Genomic DNA, 21037 nt, shown 5'->3' on the forward strand with positions numbered 1-21037 from the left:
GAGGACAGCCATCTGATCTGCTCTGGCTAATGAAATGTCAGGGGGGACTAGGGCACACTTACCAAGATGAAACCTCTCTCAGCATAAGTCTCTGAGTGAACATGGTAACCCGGGCCCCTTACTCACCCACACTAGACATGTAACACGAGTGAGAAAAATCTTTCATCGTGCTGCTCCGCTCAGGTTTGGGAGTTGTTTTTTATTGAATCATGACGCAGCCTAACCCTATCAGTACACTCCCATGGCCCCAGCACACTCCAATGATCCAGCATTCTGGTTACTTTTCACCTTTCTTGATTTGGTGTTGGCAGCTTCCAGTACCCTCCTTTACCACCCCCCACCCAAGCCTGCTGGGGACTGCCCTCTGAAAAGGGTGTCACGAAGACTAGACTCTGTCCTTGACCAAACCCTAGACAGGTTCCTCCGAGTGGTTTTCAACTAGGCCCAGTCTGTGGGCGTGTTCTCAAGAGCCCAATTTTAGCAAGAGTCCTGAGAAGTCAGTTTCGCCAGAATCCCTCACCCGCGATATCTGAACTCCAGCACCTGATTGATATCTGATGGGATTCCTCACACCCCACCACCTCCCAAGTGACAGCTGATCACCTTGGCCTGCCTTTATCAAGAATCCTATTAGGTTCGTTTAGCCTGAATCCCTGCCCTTATCCCTGATGTTTCCTCTTAATAATTTTCCATCCACTGATCCCCACCCGGCTACTTGGCTATAAATTCCTAACTGTCCTTGTATTCAGAGTTGAGCACAATCTTTCTCCCCGTTGCAAAACCCCATCGCAGTGGTCCTAATATCTATCACGACACATAGTCACCCTGAATAAAGCCTGCCTTACCATTTCTTTAACAAGTATTATGAATAAATTTTTCTTTAACAGGTGTAAAGACTAAGAAAGCACTGTCATTATTAAACATATGGTTGTCCGAACACGTGTCCTGGTTAAAGTAACTTTCATTCTGAATTTTCCCCAAAGAGTTTACAAAATATTCTTTTCCACTTGCTGCCCAGATCTACCTTCCCAGTGTTTAGGAAGGCAATGATGGGGTTGACATTGTCAAGGGGTGTTAAAACAAAAGAGACAACAAGCCCAAAATTGAGTCACCTGTGCTAAGTCTATGTCACCAAACCAAAACTTGATACCTAACTTAATTAAAGTTTCAATCCCTCCCAGGAGCAGAATCTTAAACTAGTCAATCTGGAATTACCTTCTCGGCACTAGTGAGGTAAATGGGATGCAGCCTGATGCATGAAGTGTTGAATAAAGCCAATAAGATCTTTAAAATTTACTCAGTTGAATTTTGTTTTTTAACAGACTTGGTGGCGGCAGTGGGATTCAAAAGAAACTTTTCACAGCTTCAGGGATGATGAGAAACACAGGCATGGTACCCACAAATCCTCTGAATTCTCTTGTTTCTCATCATCTCTGAGGGCTGTAAGTTCCTCTCAGTTCTCAGCTCTGCTGTCTTTGTGTAGAGGTCCCAATCTAACTGACTTTCCAGTCCAGGGCTTAGCCGGTCACCTTCAGCTGGCAGACAGTTCCATCTGGAACCCAAGTCCCTACCCTTGCTTCAATCCACATTTCCCTATTTGACTAAAATCCCTAGTTCCACGTTGGGAGCTGCTGGTGATTCAGTCTGCAATTCCTCATTTATTTGGAATCCTAGTCTGCAGTCACTATCTGTTGGGGTCCTGCTGATTCAGTCCTTTCCCCAGTCCCCAGTATCACACTGAGAATTGCTGGTGGTACACACAAGGCCAGTCCACAGGAACATGTCTTTGGTGCTGCTGGTGTCTTAATGCGCACATTGTTTGTTTATCTCGTTTATACAGATACAGGCTATCGCTAATGGAATCTCAGAAGCCAAAAGGTGCAAAACTGGTGGGCCTGGATTGAGAACTTAAAAGCTGTTAGAGTGCTACCTTACTCTAAGACTCCTGTGCTAGATAGGTTGGTCACAGAATGGCTAGACTGACACTAGGTCACCCACTAAACCCAAGAAAATTTTCATCCAACAAGGTATATTGTAAAACACCACACAATCCCCGGTCTACCAGCACATCCCTCTTAGGTATTAATTTGGCTCAGAGAGACCCAAGACCTACCTAGCTTAAAAAAAAAAAGGGGGGGGGGAATCTTTAAGTGCCAGAGTTGAGAATGCCACCTTCTGGCACACCTGCTCACTTTCTCTAAGAACTATAGTCCTGGAAACTGTATATATCTACAAAAATTGCAAAATCTTACTAAAAACAACCTAGAATTACAATGGCCATGATAGGAAATGTTCCAATTAGATTGACTGTTCATTTAAGAAGTACATTTGAAAGCAAGAGTTCCCAAATCAACAAACAGAATGGGATACCTATTTCAATTGGTATGCAGAAGCTTCCAAAAAGCTTCAAGATTCCAAAACAGCATCATTAAAAAATTCATTGCAAAAGGCTAATTAAAAATTTAAAAAGATGCAAGAGGTACCTAAAAGACAGTAAGACACGCAACTCCCACCGCTCCCCTCTATCCACCTTTACCTGAGCGCTCATGCTCTCTAATTCTCTATCTAAACTGCCTTTCCACCCTGGACAGTCACCTTTTAAAATAAACCACCCATCCAAGGCTGCAGGAGATCCTCCCCAGGTATCTTTCACTTCTCGGACAAAGACCAAGCTAAGGACCATAATTAAAGAATTTCCTAAACCCACGGAGGATCCCCAAAAGTTTTCTGAAGTATTTAGAGTCCTCATTGGAGCCTATGATCTGGGGCTGCCATATGCGAGAAGCAGGATGGCATAACCCTACTGATGATATTTGAGATCCTCGATCTTCATCACGGTCCCCTTACAGAGCAGAAAAAGCTTGCAAGATGCAGCTGATCTTCTAATAGCCATTCCTAGAGTCTTCCTTGCCCGCGATGATTGGTCTGTTATTCAAACATGCAAACAAAAAATGAATCTGTGGCCGACTTCAAAACCCAACTGGAAGCTCTCTTCCTAAGGCATCCTGGGTTCCATACAATATATGATGTCACCCAACCTGCTCTAGTTGCCCAACTTGTAAATGGATTATCTCCTGAGATTAGCAGATTGATAAAAAGGCAGAAAATAGGACAGGAGGCCACTGGTTTGACTGAACTCATGACCACTGCTGAGCACTTTGAAAGGACTTTGGAATAAGACCGTAAACAAAAATCTGCCAAACTATTAGCCTTTACAACTACAGTAGTTCCAAGGCCAGAGACCTAAAATAATACCTGGGCCTCCCACACTACACCCTCCAAGAGGGTCCATCATCAAAACATTGGCCTAGGGATCCATGTCTCAATTGTAATCAACTGGGGTACTGGAAAAAAGATTGCTCTCATTGATCCCGTAAAAATTCTTCAACATCAACTTAAATTCTCTCATATCTTCCCCCCAAAGCAGGGCCCTCATATGGGCCCCTCCAAGAGTTGACAGGACTCTGACAGATTCTCTGGTAAACTGCCACCAGTAATTCCTTTACATAGCCAAGGGGAAATTAAAATTTAATGGGAAACCCTGCCAAATTGTGATAGATACCAGAGCTACACTCTACTTTAAACCCCAGAGGACAACAAATGCTTTGGAGTGAAAAAGAAGTTTCCACAGTGGGTATCTAATAAAATTCTATCTCAATCAGTACAAATGACTCTGGGACCTTTCACTGAAAAACATTCCTTTTTGCTATGTGATACAGTTGTAGTCAATCTATTAGGTAGCAATCTCCTTTCTAAATTAAAAGGGCTAGTAAATTTTGCTTCTCATGGAGACCTCACCTTAGAATGTCCTGACCAACCGGAACCTGATCTTTTATGTTCTTTACAATCTGTCCTTGATACAGAAGAGGAAGAATTCCAGCAAAAGACCTCTAACTTAATCGAGGTGCCTGAAAATCTGTGGGCTACCTCTAACACTGACACTGGGAGAATAAGAAGTGCACAGCCTATAAAAATTCGGAGAAACATATCTAAACCTCTTCCTAAACTGACTCAATAGCCATTAAAACCTAAGACCACACAAGGCTTCGTACCAATAACAGAAGACCAATTCACACAGGGGCTAACCATGCCCTGTACCAGCCCCTGTAACACCTGGTCTTATCAGTCCCAAAACCTAATGGGTGGGGATGGCGATTTGTCCAGGACTCGAAAGCTATTAACGAGACTCCCCATTTTCCAGCTGTTCCATTCCCCAAAATCCTTTGTCACAAGTTCCATCAGACTCAAGATGGTTCACCGTTGTGGAGCTTTGTCTTCTTCAGCATCCTTGGGGACCCCAACAGCCACTATCTATGTATCTTTACTTGGAACAGTCAACAATATACCTGGACAGGCATGCCTCAAGGGTTCACTGAGGCCCCTTCTGATGTTTCCCAAGTGCTCCACCAAAATTTATGTACCCTCCAGGTTCCTAGGAAATCGACCCTTCTACAGTAAGAATATAAATGACCTTTTGCTAGATTGTTACCAAAGAGGCATCCATAAAGAATTCCACTTACTTGCTACAACAGTTAGCTAAAAAAGGACATAAAGTCTCCAAGGAAAAATTACAATTATCTCCAGACACTACTCATTACCTAGGTCATAATCTAAGCGCTGAAGGAATCCAGCTGTCTCCAAAATGAATTAAGCTAATCCAAGAATTCCCTAGGCCAACACCTAAGCGACAACTTTGTGGATTCCTAGGCCTGGCTGGTTATTGCAGACTATGGGCTCCTAATTTTTCTCTCGTGGCTTTCCTGCTCTATGAACTCACTAAAAACTCAGTCCCTGAACCATTTCCTGGGGAAGATAAAAATGAGCAGGCCTTTATCAAACTAAAACAAGTGCTGCAAGAACCGCCTGCCCCAGGGCCACCCAACTTCAAAACCTTTCCCCTTAGTTGTACAAGAGAGAGATAACCAACCCCTGGAGAATGCTCACACAAGAACACGGTAAGCATAGGCCTAGTGTTTATTACGGGACACAATTCGATACAGTTGCTCGTACCTATCCCAACTGCCTTAAGGCTGTAGCTGCAAAGTTAGCAGAAGCCTCAGCAGATTTAACCCTAGGAAATGACATTTATTTACAAACTCCTCATATTGTCCGAGGTCTTCTTAATTCTGAATTGACTCAACATTTCTCTGCAAACAGACTAACCTCCTATGAGATCCTTCTGCTTTCACCACCTAAATTGCATCTAAACATTATAAGGTCCTTAATCCTGCTACGTTACTACCCCCACCTGAAGAAGGTGAGCCCCAAGACCTCGAGGTAATAACATCCCATTTCGTGACACCATGTCCTGTCAACAAGAAGCCATCACAATGAGAAGCCCACACGCCGCAACGAGGAGTAGCCCCAGTTCACCACAACTAGAGAAAGCCTGCGCACAGCAACGAAGACGCAATGCAGCCAAAATAAATAGATAAATTAAAAAAAAAGAGCCCTTGTTCCAGACTTTTGCCACCCCGATGTCCTTGCAACAGGCAACAGCCTGCTTCTGAGTCAGAGAAATCACGATGGGCAAACAATGGTTGTAAATTCAATGACCGGTCAGGGCTACAGGAAACCCAGATGGTACCTGGCTCTTCCTGACTCCCTGGCAAACCCCATTTTTCGGTTTTTGCATTCCTTCACCCACCATGGTGCAAGTAAAATGACTGAAATCAGGAATAAACACTGGTGGAGGGCCTTCTATAAAATTATGAAAACAGTTCACCACCAGTGTCTGACCTGTCAGGTCCATAATCCTGAAAAAACTATGTCTGTTCCCAGAGGCCACAAACCTCCTCCCTCTGGACCCTCTGAACACCTGCAGCTGGACTTCATTCAACTGCCACCTAGCATGAGTTATCAATATGTTCTTCTTACCGTGTGTGTGTTTTCTGGATGGATTGAAGCCTTCCCCTGCTGCAAGGCCGATGCCTTCACAGTGGCAAAGAAACTGTTAGAAACCGTGTTTCCCACGTGAGGTGTACCTTCCACAATCTTCAACTGGGGTAACCACTTCACTGGGCAAATCATATAAGCTTTAACAAACCCTTGTAAACTTCTTGAAATCGTCACTGTCCCTGTAACGCTCAATCATCAGGCAAGGTTCAGAGAAGTAATGGATCCTCAAATTCAAAACCTCCAAACTTGCTCAAATTGTTAGAGTCCCTTGGCCTCAGGTATTGACTCTGGTTTTGCTGACTATTCGCAGTACCCCTTTAGGGAAACATAAACTTACTGCGCGTGACATAGTCACCAGCAGGCCAGTGTCTACTGTGTACCAATTTTCTGTTGATTCCTTGTTATTTCACATTAACATGACCAGCTATTGTAAGTCTTTAATGTCTTCTGCTGAACCTTATCACCAACAGATTAAAAAAAGCTCTCCCAGATCCCAATTCAAAGGATCCTGTTGGCCACAGTATGGAGCCTCGTGACTGGGTATTCTGGAAACATCATCAGAGGAAGACAGCTCTTGAACTCAGCTGGAAGGGATCTTACCAAGTGCTCCTGACTGCTGACACCACTGCAAAACTAAAAGGCACTGATCCCTGGGTACATATCTCAAAGCTTAAGAAGGCTCCACCTGATATCTGGTCCTATACAAACACTGGAGACCTGCAAACCAAACTGACTAGGAAGAAAAGTAGCCAACATCAAGATAGACTGCTTCTACCAAACACCAGATCAAGCCTTCATACTTTAAGTAAACATAAACCCCTTTCTTCTTCCCTGTCTTTCCTTCACTCTGGCATTGGCCTGGAAAGATAACGCCATCATCTGTTATCTTCCGGGCCATTGTGAAGGGGGATAATCTTTCAGACTGTTGCATTTGTCATCAAAATCTCTGATCTGTCCACAATGCTAGAGACCCCCTAGTCCTCCCTGTGACCAATTATTCTTCTATTCCCAACGTCACCACAAACTATAACTGACTCCCCTTAGAAGGCACTTACAGAGTCCAACTTTTATAGCCAGTGCTTGTTTTAACTTTCTCCACTGATAACTCTACTTGACCAATTAGACATAAACACCTACACAAACTGTAGTACATTTGCACACTCACATTCTTATGATGATCTAAATCAGATCTTCCCCCAAACATGAAAAGATCTCACCGGCAGCACGCATTTTTGCAAGGAATTTAGAGCAACTTTTTATTTCAGGTTAGGAGATTCACCTCCCAAATGCGCTGGAACCTAACTGACCCTTGTCTTGAATGGGTAAATGCAACAATCCCTTCGAATGAATTCATCGACAGTGCCACATTAGCGGGAGTGCTTTGTGTCCCCTCGGGATTTACCTTTGTCTGTAGTGGTTATTATTCTCCGTGGGCCTACGAGTGTCTGGATGGCTGGCATATAACTGGGCAATACCTCTTAGGTAACCTAACTGTGCCCCTAACTGTTCACAGACTGACACAGCTCATGGGTCACCTCTCCTGAATTCACATCACTGAGTTAGAAAAGACCTACCAGATGCTCATGATTCTGGACTTGCTTCTGTTGGCAGGTCCCTACTTCCCTGGTTCAGAGTGAGTACAAATGAAGCTATGATTAAGAATCTCTCCTTAACTCCTGAAAACATTGCAGAATCCACTTCTAAAGCAAGAGCTGCCCGAGAAAAATCCTTAGACTCTCTGGCCAAGGTCGGTCCTGATAATAGGATAGCCCTTGATTGTCTTTTAGCTGAACTAGGTGTCTGTGCTATGGTCACCACCACCTGTTGTACCCGTATTCACACTTCTGGGGAAGTTGAAACTCAGCTGTATAAGATCACTGAGCAAGTCAGTTGGCTTAAGAAAGTGACTCCTTCAATGGGGTCTTTCTTTGACTTCACAGATTTTGATCACTTGGGTCTTGAGGACCATGGCTCTGAAGTGCACTCCAGACATTGGGAATCGTCCTGCGTAGAACAATCATAGTAATCTCCCTGGCACGATGCATTCTCACAAAAGCTTTAAATGCATGTTCGCAGCAGCCAACCACCAAGCAAATGATTTCTCTAAGACTGGAATTTCAGAAAAGAAGCAAAGAAAATGACCGATGTAAAAAATGTGAACTTGAACTTGTGACCTGTGAATACCACAGAGAGGATGAGTAAAAAAAAAACATGAGAACTTCAGAGCGGTAGCTGGGAGTGGTGTTAACGCCTTAAATTTTGATCACATCTCTCAGTAAAGCTAAGAGTCTGATCAAAAGGCAGGAATTGTTATTAAAAAAAGAGAGAGAGAGAGAGAGAGAGACAACAGGCCCCAAACAGAGTCACTTGTGCTAACCCACATCACCACACTGAGTCTTAATACCTAACTTAATTACAGTTTCAACCTCTCCTGGGTGTAGAGACTTAAACTGGTGTATCCGGAATTACTGATCAGCACTAAGCAGGTAACCTGCCTCACAGACCCTGCCATCCCCTAAAGGAACGTGACCTTGCCACAAACAATCCACTCTTTCCCTAGTAACTTCCTTGTCTTGCTCCCTTCTGCCTACAGCGGTCTTTCATTTTGTAAAGCTCTTCAGAGCTCCTTTCCATCTGCTAGATGGGATGCTACCCAATTCATATTTTGCTGAAAAAAACCCGATTTTTTTTTTTTTTTTTTTTTTTTTTTTTTTGCAGTTCGCGGGTCCTCACTGTTGAGGCCTCTGCCGTTGCGGAGCACAGGCTCCAGACACGCAGGCTCAGCAGCCATGGCTCACGGGCCCAGCCGCTCCGCGGCACGTGGGATCCTCCCAGACGGGGGCACGAACCCGCGTCCCCTGCATCAGCAGGCGGACTCTCAACCACTGTGCCACCAGGGAAGCCCCCAATAAGATTTTTTAAATTTACTCAGTTTAATTTTGTTTTCTAACTGAGGTGATGTTTCCAATACCCTCGCCCATCCCCCAAAGCAAAGTTCTACCCAGTTTATTGAGGTAAATGGCTCTGTCTAGGCACAATGTACTTGGGAAAGGGAACATTTGAAGAGAGTATCCTTCTCCTCTCCTATAACTGTTTTGTAACCCAACTTTTCTATCTACTTTAAACTGAAATCTACAACTTGGCCTTCAAATTTTAGTAATTCATATTTCTTTATTTTGAAAAACAAAGGGCTCTCAAAGGAAATGAGTACAATTCCCCCCTTTAAAGTTCATGGCAAAAGATATGAGATTTCATCCTTGCTTGATATGCCAATTACTTTTCAGCAGCATTCGAAAAATATTGAAAAGCTTAAAAGAGGAAGCAGGAAAATCTGTATTCAAAACCCCAAACCTGGCCTTTACAAAGTCCCTGGGTGGTCCATATTTGCATTGGGAGATTTAGTTTGGCATTTTAACTTAGGTAAATAGACTCTCACTTTCCTCTGAGCCTGAAAACATTCAAAGAGAGAGGATCCTCTTTCGGAGCCAGTGGTAACCTATACCTTCTGAAAGTGAACAAAGTCACACTTTTCAAGGAAACAAGCAGAGAAGTTTTCTGTTATTCTTTCTCCCACAAAATACACACCAATTCCCACAACCCCTTGCTATTTTGATACTAATGGGGGGGATGGTGAAACAGGAGACACGCTTCATTTTAAAAGGGGACACTGTCAAAACACACATTCCCCACAGGGCCTTCTACCCTTTCAGCCACCCAAACCCAGCAACAACTAAAATCCCACAAGCTGATTCTGAGACAGAATCCCATGATCATCCTCTCCACATGGGCCCACTATAATATTCAACAACTTGATCAACTTTTAAAGGCTTACATATGTGCACAACAGGATCTAAACTACTTTCAAAAGGAGAGAACTTCATTCCATTTCAATTACTAAAACCTCCAGCTTGTCAAACAAAGAAATGGGTACTATTTCAAGTTAGAGCGGGAAAATCGTACCGTACAAGGGAAACTATAGGCAAAGGATATAAAATATTGTCATCATTTATTCATCAGAGCTATTTAAAAAACATGTGTTACTCTTGGTTTCACTCTAGATATTAGCATAAAATAGAAATCTGACAAATGAATCAAAATTTCCCCTCCCCCTCCCAGAAAGGAACCCAAGTACTGCCCTGCTCAGAGAGTGTCAGATCAAAGCCAGATCAAAAGAATTAGACCAAGGGACTCATAAAGGAAAACACAAGACTCAAACCATCCTACACGTCACTTCTAGAATGAAAGATTATTTTCCTCAAGACTGCCCTTCCCCCAGCAGAAATGTTCAATGTGATCCTGATTCAGGAAGGCAAGGCTTCCAGAATTCTAGGCATTACCAAGCCCACGTCCATATTGGGCCCAGACGTGCAATAGCGGCTACATTTAAGGAAGTGAATGTTTTACTGAACACATTAAAATAATCCACGGGGGAAAGAATTAAATCTTATAATAAAAGGAAAATTAAGTGGGATTTATTCCGGCTAATATTTCAGGTCAACAAAGCTCGTTGAGATCTACCACGTGTAAGACCCTCTGCTGAAAGATACAAAGGATGCCTCAGGGAGCCTAGTGTCTTGAAGTGGAAGGAGGCAGGTACATAGCATAATTCATTTTTTAAAAGCATACCTTTGGTTCAAAGCAGGGCAAGATCACACAAGTCCCTGAGAAGAGAAGGCTAGAGAGTGATATCATGGCTGTTGAATAATAAAAAAATATCTTCCACGCATTGAGCATGTACCACATATTGGATCCAGTACTCTCATTATCTGCAATCCTTACAATAATTTTGCAAGCCAAGTATTGTTATCCCCATTTCACAGATGAAGAAACTGAGGCTCACACAGGCAGTCAGTGGAATATCAGGCTTTTTCTTTCCTTTCCCTTATGCTGCCTTTTAAATGTTATGCTCTTCTTATCTTATAGAAGACCAAAGAAATGGACTTAAATTACAGCAGGGAAGATTTCAATAGAAAACCAGAACATCTAAAGCAGGGCTTCTTAACCTTGGCTGTTCTGTGCATTGTAAACTGTCCAGCGGCACCCCGATCCTTCCCACTACAGATGCCTACAGCCACCCTCTCTCCCCAAATGTGATAACCAAAAATGTCTCCAGACATCGCCAAATGTCCCCTGGGAAGGACAATCACTCCTGGCTGAGAACCAGTGATCTAAAAACACTGGAATGGACAGATCTCTTCCTGTAAATCCCTAAATAGAAGAAAGACAACTATCCATACAGTCACCTGCCTGAGGGCAAGAGATGGGACCAGTGGCTCTGCTGTTCTTTCTGGCCCTGCCACCTTGAGTTTGAGCCACACCGACGAAGGCCATGGACCCGACTCCCGGCACGGGCCCCGCAGTGAACTGTAACCCACAGCACCTGTGCTAGATAAATATGTGCTCTTCAAACTGGCATTGTGTGCCGCTGGCATCCATGAGGCTTTCTAAAGAGCATGCAGGAATGTTATTATGAGCTAATAACATCGTAATTTTGAGATCCAGAACTTCTGTCTGTAGGCTTTCCAAAAACTGACCAACCAGAGAACACACCTGTGGTTGTACGATCATTCAGGGCCTCCTTTCCCACCTCCATTACCAGGGGAAAAAAAAGGAAACCCAAATCTTACTGTGATGCTTGACCACAGGGTATAAAAATACCCTTTTGTTGAAGAGCTTCTTCAGGTACTTTTTAAACAGAGGTTGGTATAGCACTTAGATTTTAATTTGGATTCAAAGAATGATGTCATCATTTTATTTTTAAATGTCAAAGTTTACAATATTATGGAAATTATATTCATTGCGATTCTTTAAACTAACAATAAAAATGTTAGATACCAACCTAAAATGTGTGGGGGTGAGGGAGCAGTAAACTTTTTAAAAACCTTTAGAGGCTACAGGAGAGAAAAAAGGTTGACGCATAATGAAGCACACTGGTGTCTGTTCCCAGGCCAATCTGCTGATCAAAGGCAGCCATCCTCTACAGTGCCTGAGGCTCATTTTTATTATAAAGAATGCTCTTGACTCTAACATAAATTTCTGCTTTATGTGTTTGCCACACCGATGGCATTAGCTGGTCTGTACCCAAAAATGGATCGCCGGATTGACACGACCCGAAAACTAAAGGACATGTAAGGTCATCTGGTAAAAAGAGGTCCCCCCAGGACTAAGTACCAAGTTAGTGTTCCGGATCACGACGAAGCCACTATATCAAGTAAGCCCCAGAACACCACCGCACAGCTTACAACTCAGCTTTGACGTAAGTTCATTTTTGCAACGAATAAAGTCTTGTAGCTACCCCGGCAAAACCAACCAATCAATTCTCTGGACTTGGTTGCAGACTGCTATGCATTCGCTGCTCAGCAAGATACCTGGGCACACCTGAGAATCAAATGTGTGGGGCACGAGCACACACCTCAAGGGAAAGCAGGGCTCGCTTATCCTCTGCCACGCTGAGAAATGTCTAATTTTCTTGTTCCCATTTGATAACACATTTAGGCTTTTCCTATCAGCATGTTAGAGTGTTCTTGAGGAACTCTGTCCTGCCACAATGAAAAGCTACACTAAACAGTACTTTTTGGCGTCCCACATAGAGAAACAATGAAATATGTTGGGAAGGGAATAAACAGGCTTTGGACTCTGGCCAACCTACATTTGAAACCCAGCCCTTCTACTAACTGGCCTCATGTGGCCTTGACCGAGTGGCTTAATGTTTCCAATCATCTGATTCCTTGTTTGTCAAATGCAGATAAAAATGTCAGCCTTACAGGGATGTTGGGAAGATTCGATGAACCCTAAGTGTGAAAAGGGTAAGTGCCTAGTGAACGGCGAGCAGTGCTAGGGCTGCCTGAGGTCCTCAAGACCTCACTTGGTTGCAGCATGCATTAGTATATGTTGTACTTGGACCTGGGCACTGTAGCATGCCTCTGTAGTGAAATACCAGCAATGTCCTGATAGCCAAGAACATTTTTTCTTGGCTGGTTCTAACAGGATAGTTTGCCTTGTTTCCAACGCATTTCAGCAGAATGGCCTCTGCTCCTCCCCCTTCCTAAACAGTGCACTTGAACCAGTGGTCCTTAATCTCTTTTTAGTCACAAATACCCAGTCTTTCCCTAGAAAGCTGCATTTAGCACAAATGCATAAAATGTTGCATCAATTATATCAGATTCAATGACCACCTGAAAACTCTCATATGCCTGCCCTCCATGGTGCCTATGACTCCTGCTTAACAAGGCTCCTCTAGGGCTTCCCTGGTGGCGCAGTGGTTGGGAGTCCGCCTGCCGATGCAGGGGACACAGGTTTGTGCCCCGGTCCGGGAGGATCCCACATGCCGCGGAGGGGCTGGGCCTGTGAGCCATGGCCGCTGAGCCTGTGCGTCCGGAGCCTGTGCTCCGCAACGGAAGAGGCCACAGCGGTGAGAGGCCCGCGTACCGCAGAAAAAACAGAAGACTCCTCTAAACAAAGACTCAGGAGATGCTTTATAAACATGTGGCTCCTCAGCTGGCACCTGGGTAGTGGCGTCTATGTTACAATGTAAGCTTCACGCTGACAGTCTGGTGCCAGGCTTCCAGCAGAGAAGCAAAGGAAACAAGTCCTGGGTACCAACGAAGAGCTCCCAGTCAAGAGGACTCATTTTTTACACGGACCTGGGCAATGGTTTATAAGTTTCAGAGTAATGAGAGTGAAGTTAACTTTAGTTAATTCTCAAAAGAAGTGAACCCTAGAAGTTCACGGTCCCAGCAAAGTCCCCAAAAGAACATACTTTCTCACATTTTCTAGGGAATGTAGAAGACGCAACAGTTTCTAGTAAAAGGGATCCCTGATCAGTGGAACAACTATTTACATGGTATTTGAGATCCACAAAGTATTATGGGGAATTACTAGTTTCATTAAGGAGACAGAACGAAGGCAATATCTGACTTCAAAAGAGCTATGGTCCTACGTTGGTTTTGCCATATCATCCACATCTACCAATCAACTGGCAAAAAAGTATGGCTACACTTAAGGCTTAAAAGAAACAGCAATGGCTCACAAGGAAAATGGGCAACACACCCAAAAGAAACAGACAAGCTCAGCTTTTGTTTCTCATAGGGGACGCTAGCTAAAATGGATGACTACTGGTTTTAGAGTCAGACCTGATATGAATCCTACCTCTGCTATGTATTAAGTATATCACTTAACTCAGTTTTTCATCATCTGTAAAATATGGATAATAATGTCTACTTCATAAGATTAATATAGGGATTGAAATGAGATAACATAAGAGCCTGGTATTCAATATATGAAAATTAACCAATATAAACTGTCCTATAGAACAGTACAGGCAGATTGCCCAGGTTCAAATCCTGGCTCTACAACTTATTAGCCACGCAATTTTCAGAAAGTTACTTGACATCCTCGTGTCTTAGTTTCCTTGCCTGTCAAATAGGATTACAAATAATATCTACCTCATCAGATTTTTGTGAGGATTAAAGAAGTTAATACATGAGAAGTAGTTTAAAGTGCAATGCCTGGTCAAGTGCTCAGTACATTGTAGTAAATGTATTGGTAATGTAATACATTCAGCAAAGGCAGTGCAATACATTTAGGAAATGTACTGAGCACTGCTAAAGTGCTCAGAATATTATTATCAACCTTTGTTTTATTTGATGGGGCAAAGTATCGGGAGAACAAGGTGATGCAAGAATATACTTAAGTTTGCAATGCATGTGTGTGACCTTTACATTTGATGCTATTAGGTGACAGAAGGAAACAAGGTGACCAGGGAGGATGAGTGGCCCACTGATGTAACTGTTGATGAAGCCTGTACACATAGTCTGTGCTAAGAGACGTGGCTGGGTTTAAAAACTTAGCATGTATTTTACAAGACTCGTCTACATGGTTGTTTTGAACATGAACAGAGCAGCACCCAGGCTTTATCTCCAAGAATTACTTGACTCAGCACTGGAGTCAAGGAAAAGGCTCATTTATTAAATGTAGACTCTGGAAGGAATCTTTGGGGAAGTAGGAGGGGTGGGAACAAAGTTCATAGAGCCCCCTCTTAGACATGAAACATGATGAGAAATGCCTGATGACTTCTTCTTACTATCTCCGTTCACTAGAAACTAGGGGCCAGGGACCACCACTTGTGAGAACTCTGCTCCACTTTTCTGTCGGTTGAGTTTATCTTCTCTGCCCATATCTCTAGTGGTGATTATACCTAATGATATAGACCTGTAACACCAAAAAAGCTTCAGGACTTATTTCTAGTAGGAGAGAAGGAAAGGCTGGGTGTGGGGAGGGGCTGAACCATCCCTCTCCTCCAGGGCACTGTGCAGAAGCTCAGCAACCCTGAGGTCCAAGAGAGAGGAAGCAGGGTAGCTCAGCAACCCTGAGGTCCAAGAGAGAGGAAGCAGGGTGCATCAGTGCCTGACACAGGGAAGAAAAAGAGAGATGTGGAAGATGTTATGGGCCAAAAATGGGGCCCAGAGCTGCACAAGCTGAAAAAAGCCTGCATTGGGCCCCCAACTATATTAATTAAACATACCAATGATGATGCTAGAAGATTTTCTAAAGAAATGGCTCTTGGAGCACTGGATCCTCAAACCTTAAGAAAGATTGGGAGTTGGCTCCTATGAAGAGAACATTTGATGAGTTAGTGGTAGCAATGTACGATTTTATTTTACTAAGAAACATAGTCAGAAGAGCAGAGTTTGGGTCCTTTTTTTCCATGCCGAAACTTGCACTGAGTGCAAATTTCAAATTTACTAATACTGACCAACGTGTTTCTCTATAATTTCCGCAGTGAAAATGTATACAGAGGCAGTCACCCATATCTGTGCTAATATTACCCATATGATGTCTTCTGCAGCTACCATGCCTTACTGTTGGCTATGCTTTCTGCTAATCTGGAATATTTAGAAGCAATTTTGCACAACCCTGAACTACAATAAGTCTACAATGCTCACTTGAAAGGCATTCCAGGCAAGAAAATGGCTGGCTACTTGTTCTGCCCCTTACCTAGATGTGGGAGAGTCCAGGATAACGAATATATTCCATCTGCTGCAGTTTGCTGAGCCTCTAATTTCCTAAGTAATTTCCTGTCCTGATCCTGGGTTTCTGTTCATCCTTATTACAAGTCATGAGACTCCCGCACACTCAGTTCCCATCAGTGTCGCCAGGGTCACTGACCTTACGATGACGACGCACGGATTTATAAGGCCAGAGCGATGCGGTAGTGGGAGTGGGGGAAGGAGAGGCACGCGGCCGCGAAGGTGTTTACTAAAACACATCCCCCAGCCACACTTTTTTTTGCAGCAGTGAGAGAAACTGGCACCTTCTTGCGTGTGTTTAATTAATGCCTTGCTGGAAGTATATTCGCTTCCTTCGACTTGGCGGATAACAACAGCATCTAAGAGCTTTGCAGACAGCTTAAAATGTACTCAAACAGCATCCATTCCTCTCCCTCTGCAGCTCCCCCCTCCCTCGGGGGCCGTCAGCTGGTTGCCCTGAGGGGTGCGGATTTCACTGCCGCTAACCTTCTGCTCCCCAGGAGAAAACCGAGGCGGGGCGCACTGGGACGCCCCTCCCAGCCCACAAGGTGATGACACCACTACTCACTCTTTCTCATCTGCCCTCACCTCCTGGCTCAGCAGGGAGAGCCGCAGCAAGGGGCTGCCGCTGCCGGGGGAGGTGGGGGGGGGCGGGGTTTGGCCACTTTCGGGCGCCGCGGAGCACGCAGGAGCCCGGGGAGGGGACCGAGGCCAAGGTCCGGCTGCGGCTGCCGCGGCCGCACTACTGCCCAGCGGCTCCAGAAGCCGACAACCCGGGGGCTGGAGGGTTGAGGAGGGGCGCGGAGGCGCTGGCCCAGGGAGCGCGACCCCCCGCTCCCGTTTACCTGGACGCGGTCGGCGGCGGCGGCGGAACTGGGCTCGAGAGCGTGGCCACGGCTCCCCGGCGGCGGCGGCGGCGGCGCTCGTGCGCTTCCCGAGGGCGGCGGGCCCGGCGCGCGCAGGATGTGCTGTCTCACGCTGCGCCGGCCGCTCGGCTCACGCTCCTCTGGGACCTACAGCACTTCCTCTCCGGAGCCTGACACTGACAGCTCCCTGCGAGCACCCCGTCTGCGGCTCGCCCCGCCCCCGGCCCACGCCCTCCACGCCCCGCGCTCCTCCCGCGGGAGGGCCCTCCGCACCCGGGATCGCGACGAGCGGGTAGCTCCGGCCCAGAGGCTGATGGCAGCAGCGGACCTGGGGAGGTCTATCCGTCTACCCCTGTGCCACCGGTAGGACTCGCCTAAGTGGCTGCAAACGGAAGAGCTTCAGTGTTGTGAGAGCTCCTGCCGACATGCCAACATGGAACAACTTTCACTCCCTGACAACTACTTTAGGTTATTTAAACAGAAATAGAGAAAGCTCAGATCCATCTGTTACGCACAAAGACTTATAGATTTAGCCTTAATTTTTCCCAGAGGAAAAAATATATATTCAGCTTGTCTCCACAACATTGCTTCTTAAAGTCCTAGCTTTTGAAAATCTGGATAGCAAAATATCCTCCATATGCTAAGTGAAATAAGTCAGACAGAGAAACACAAAGACTGTGTGATATCACTTGTATATGGAATCTAAAAAGTACGAGGAACTAGTGAATATAACAAAGGAGCAGACGCACAGATATAGAGAAGAAATGAGTGGTCATTGGGGAGCGGGAAGGGGGAGGGGCGTTATAGGGGTAGGGGATTAAGAGGTACAAACTATCATGTATAAAATAAGCTGCAAGGATATATTGTACGACACAGGGAATATATTGAACACCTGTAACATACTATTGCGTAACCAAGCAGAACCGAATGGGGCCTTCCCAGGGACAGACCCCTCCCCCATATCCTCTGTTTTAGCTCCTCTGTGAAGTGCCTAGGTAACAGTATCTGATGCACATTTCCTGAGTTGTTTTACAGATGCTAAAACCCCCAGGTGGAAGACATTAACTAGTTAACTACTCAATGACCAAGAGCACGCAGCCCCCAGGCCTATTGGCGCCTAAGGACAACCTCAAAACCTAAGGTTAACCCCTGTGACACCGCCCTGTTACCTCACCATTAACCAATCAGAGAATTGTGCACGAGCTGATCAGGTACCCTGGGGCTCCCCTCCCTCACCTGGCCTTTAAAAATACTTTGCTGAAACCCATTGGGGATTTCAGGCTTTTTGAGCATTAGCTTTCCCAGACTCCTCGTATTGTGCCTTATAATAAACGCTGACCTTTCTTTCCTTCACCACAACCGGCTGTCAGTAGGTTGGCTTTACTCTGCGCGGGCAAGCAGACCCAAGTTTGGTTCAGTAGCGACTGTATACCAACTATACTTCAATTTTTTTAAAAAACACATATGAAAAAGAAAAAAATTTTAATAAAAATCTGGGTAACCATTCTTGGACTCCCCCAAAGCTGCCATAACAGCCGAGTTTTGGCCCAGAAATGGATTGGGGGATTCTAATTGATGCAGGTTTGGCACCATTTTTAGGTAAGCTTTTCATCATGTTTCTTAGATATCTGTGGGGTCATTGTACACATTAGAATGAAAGTAGAGAGCAAGGACTATATCTCATTCACTGCAGTATCCCCAATATCTACAACAGTGTTTGATGCATAAACGGGTGCTCAATAAATATTCATGAATTTATTTAATTGACAAGTACTACAGTATTTTCAAAATAAATATAGATCTGATTGTGAATACAATATCATACCTATCTATAAAATGGCCTTCCTTGTTCCAATTTTGCCTTGCTGACAAATTATTGCGAGCATAAGTATGGCTAAAAAGAGAGAGTTAAAATGTCTTTAGTTAGAAGGAATTCAAACTATTCCAGAAGAAAAATTCTATGAAACAAATACTTGCCATTGCCATGTATTAGATACTTAACATATGTCAAACTCTACAGATATTTTCCTTTAAAATTTTTCAGTAACACTATGTAACAGATACAGTGCCGTGCCCATAGAAAATGAATCTGAGCCTCAAAGAAGTTAACTACCTTGCCTGAATTCCACAGCTACTGAGTGATTCACCTGAGATCAGAATCCGTGTCCACCTGACTTCACAGCTTATACATTCCCACTTGGTATTACTGTCTCTCCACTATGAGGGTTGACGAATGTCCACTACCTGCAAAGCATTGTGTTATGTTAGGAGTTTCAGATGGTCCAAAATTGAGGAGAATATAATCCCTTTTCACAAGTAAGGTTAAAATCCAGTTGAAGGTGGAAAAAGAGATAAAGACAACATAAAATTAAAGACAAACCATAAGGAAATGGTCAAAGCCGTACAATGTGTTAAGAGTACTCAAATAAGAGCCCATCTGGTATGAGTGGGGGAGATTGTAGGAGGAAACTAGAATTATGAATATGGATAATATTTGAAATGGGTAGGTAAGGTTTTTAACAGTAGAAATGAAGAAGGGAGAACATTTTCAGGCATAAACAAAGCTCCAAAGAAGAGAAAGCACTATGTATACTTAGTAAATGTTGAGTGAGCCAGCTTTTTGGAGCAAAACAGACTCATAGGGGAGCAGATGTGGGCCTTAAGGGATGCTGAAGAGCAGACAATCGAGTACCACAATTACAGATATTTGAGCAGGAAATGACGCTTGAGGAGAGTCATCTGAGGGTATCTAAGTATAGGGGACTGGAACAAGCAAAGGCTGAAGAGACCAATTGGAAGTTCATTGTAAAAATCCAGGCCAGGATTAAGAAGGTCTAAATTTGTCAATCGTATTCATCACGAAGAGCTTGAAATACATGCCTGGCACAAATTAAACCCTCGGTAAAAAGCAGTTGTAATTATTTTTATTATGTACTCAGGCATAGTACAGATCTTGGGTGTGGGACTGGAAATGAATAAGAAATAAATGGTCTCTATATTCCAGAGACTCAAAATCTAAAGAAAAGACACCACTGGCTTTAATACCAAGCAGACTAAGAAAAGCAGAACAATTAAAAACATTTGCCATGAGAGATCGAGAAGGAGAAAATGCATTCCACTTGGGAATTTTTGTTATCTGGAAGGTCTTGTTGAAGAGGTTCTGGGTGTTTGTGTTTAGTTAGATGCAAATTTTGACATATGGTGATGTGCACTTGAGAATGAGGTTAGAAAACAGGCACAAAAAGAGGTATAGACCTTCCGTTTATTGATAGATCTTAATTTTTTAGAGCATTCTAGGTTTACAAAAAAATTGTGCAGAAAGTACAGAGAGTTCCCACATAACCCCCGACAAATTATAAACTGGTCATTGCAACTAACCTGTTTCACCTCTTAATCTAGCTATTGCTTCAAAGTTTGAAAGAAGGTCTTCAAGAACAGATTAAATGACTACCAAAGAACATAATGGGCAAATTCCTAACTTGCTATAGCCATTAGGACGTTGCTTTAGTGCCTCCAGAGAGACAGTGGTGTGGCTAAGCTCCCCAGTTCTGGAATTAGACTGTCTGGGTGTGAACTTGCCTACCACTTACTGCTTTTATATATTTGTACACGTTACTAGACTCCTCGAAGACCCACGTCTCCTAGAAGGAAAAAAGGGGCAATGAGTTAATCCATGTGAAGCACTTGACACAGTCCCTAGCATGTAATTATAAATGCTCAATAAATCTTAGCTATAGTTTGCCATAATTAATCTAGCCTGCATGAAAAGTACAAAAAGTAGAGCTTTGTACCCTCTAAATTCAGTGTCCAATCTTGACATAACCAGACTTGAGGTCAGACCTTAGAGTCACTACCAGCCTTCAAGACAGATTCCTTTGCCTTTGTGCACCTGTCATTCATTAGTGCTGAATACAGGCAGGGTCCCTCAGCTGGCTCCTTTGTCTGACTTACTCTCTTAGGGCCCCACTTCACACAGGTTCCAACAGAACTTTTGTACACCAGATGCCCTCACATCTGCCAGAGAATCTCCTCTGGAAGTTATTCCTCAGTTAATTATATCTTGGCTGCAGGAGATAAACTGAAAATCCACCTCAGTGGTCCAAAGGCTCTAAAAACACAGAAAAGAAATGTGAGCCATCCGAATCAGCTATTAAAAATGAAGGGGTCCCAAAGAAGAAATAATGCTTGAAAATGTTCTCTAGTTAGGATGACATGTGCTCTACATCATGTTCAAAATAAAAACCT

General features: G+C 44.0%; 1 protein-coding gene across 1 annotated transcript in view; it reads right to left on the bottom strand.

Annotated features, from left to right (window-relative positions):
* DYNC1I1 (dynein cytoplasmic 1 intermediate chain 1) overlaps positions 1 to 16970 on the bottom strand; it is a 333033-nt gene extending 316063 nt beyond the window's left edge. Inside the window, exon 1 of the mRNA XM_024767040.1 lies at positions 16772 to 16970. The gene's annotated coding sequence lies outside the window, so the exon portion shown is untranslated. The remainder of the gene's footprint in view (positions 1 to 16771) is intronic.
* Between the last annotated feature and the right edge of the window lie 4067 nt (positions 16971 to 21037).

The sequence above is a fragment of the Neophocaena asiaeorientalis genome, unplaced genomic scaffold (genome assembly GCF_003031525.2).
Source record: "Neophocaena asiaeorientalis asiaeorientalis breed wild unplaced genomic scaffold, Neophocaena_asiaeorientalis_V1.1 scaffold70, whole genome shotgun sequence".
Lineage (NCBI taxonomy): Eukaryota > Metazoa > Chordata > Mammalia > Artiodactyla > Phocoenidae > Neophocaena > Neophocaena asiaeorientalis.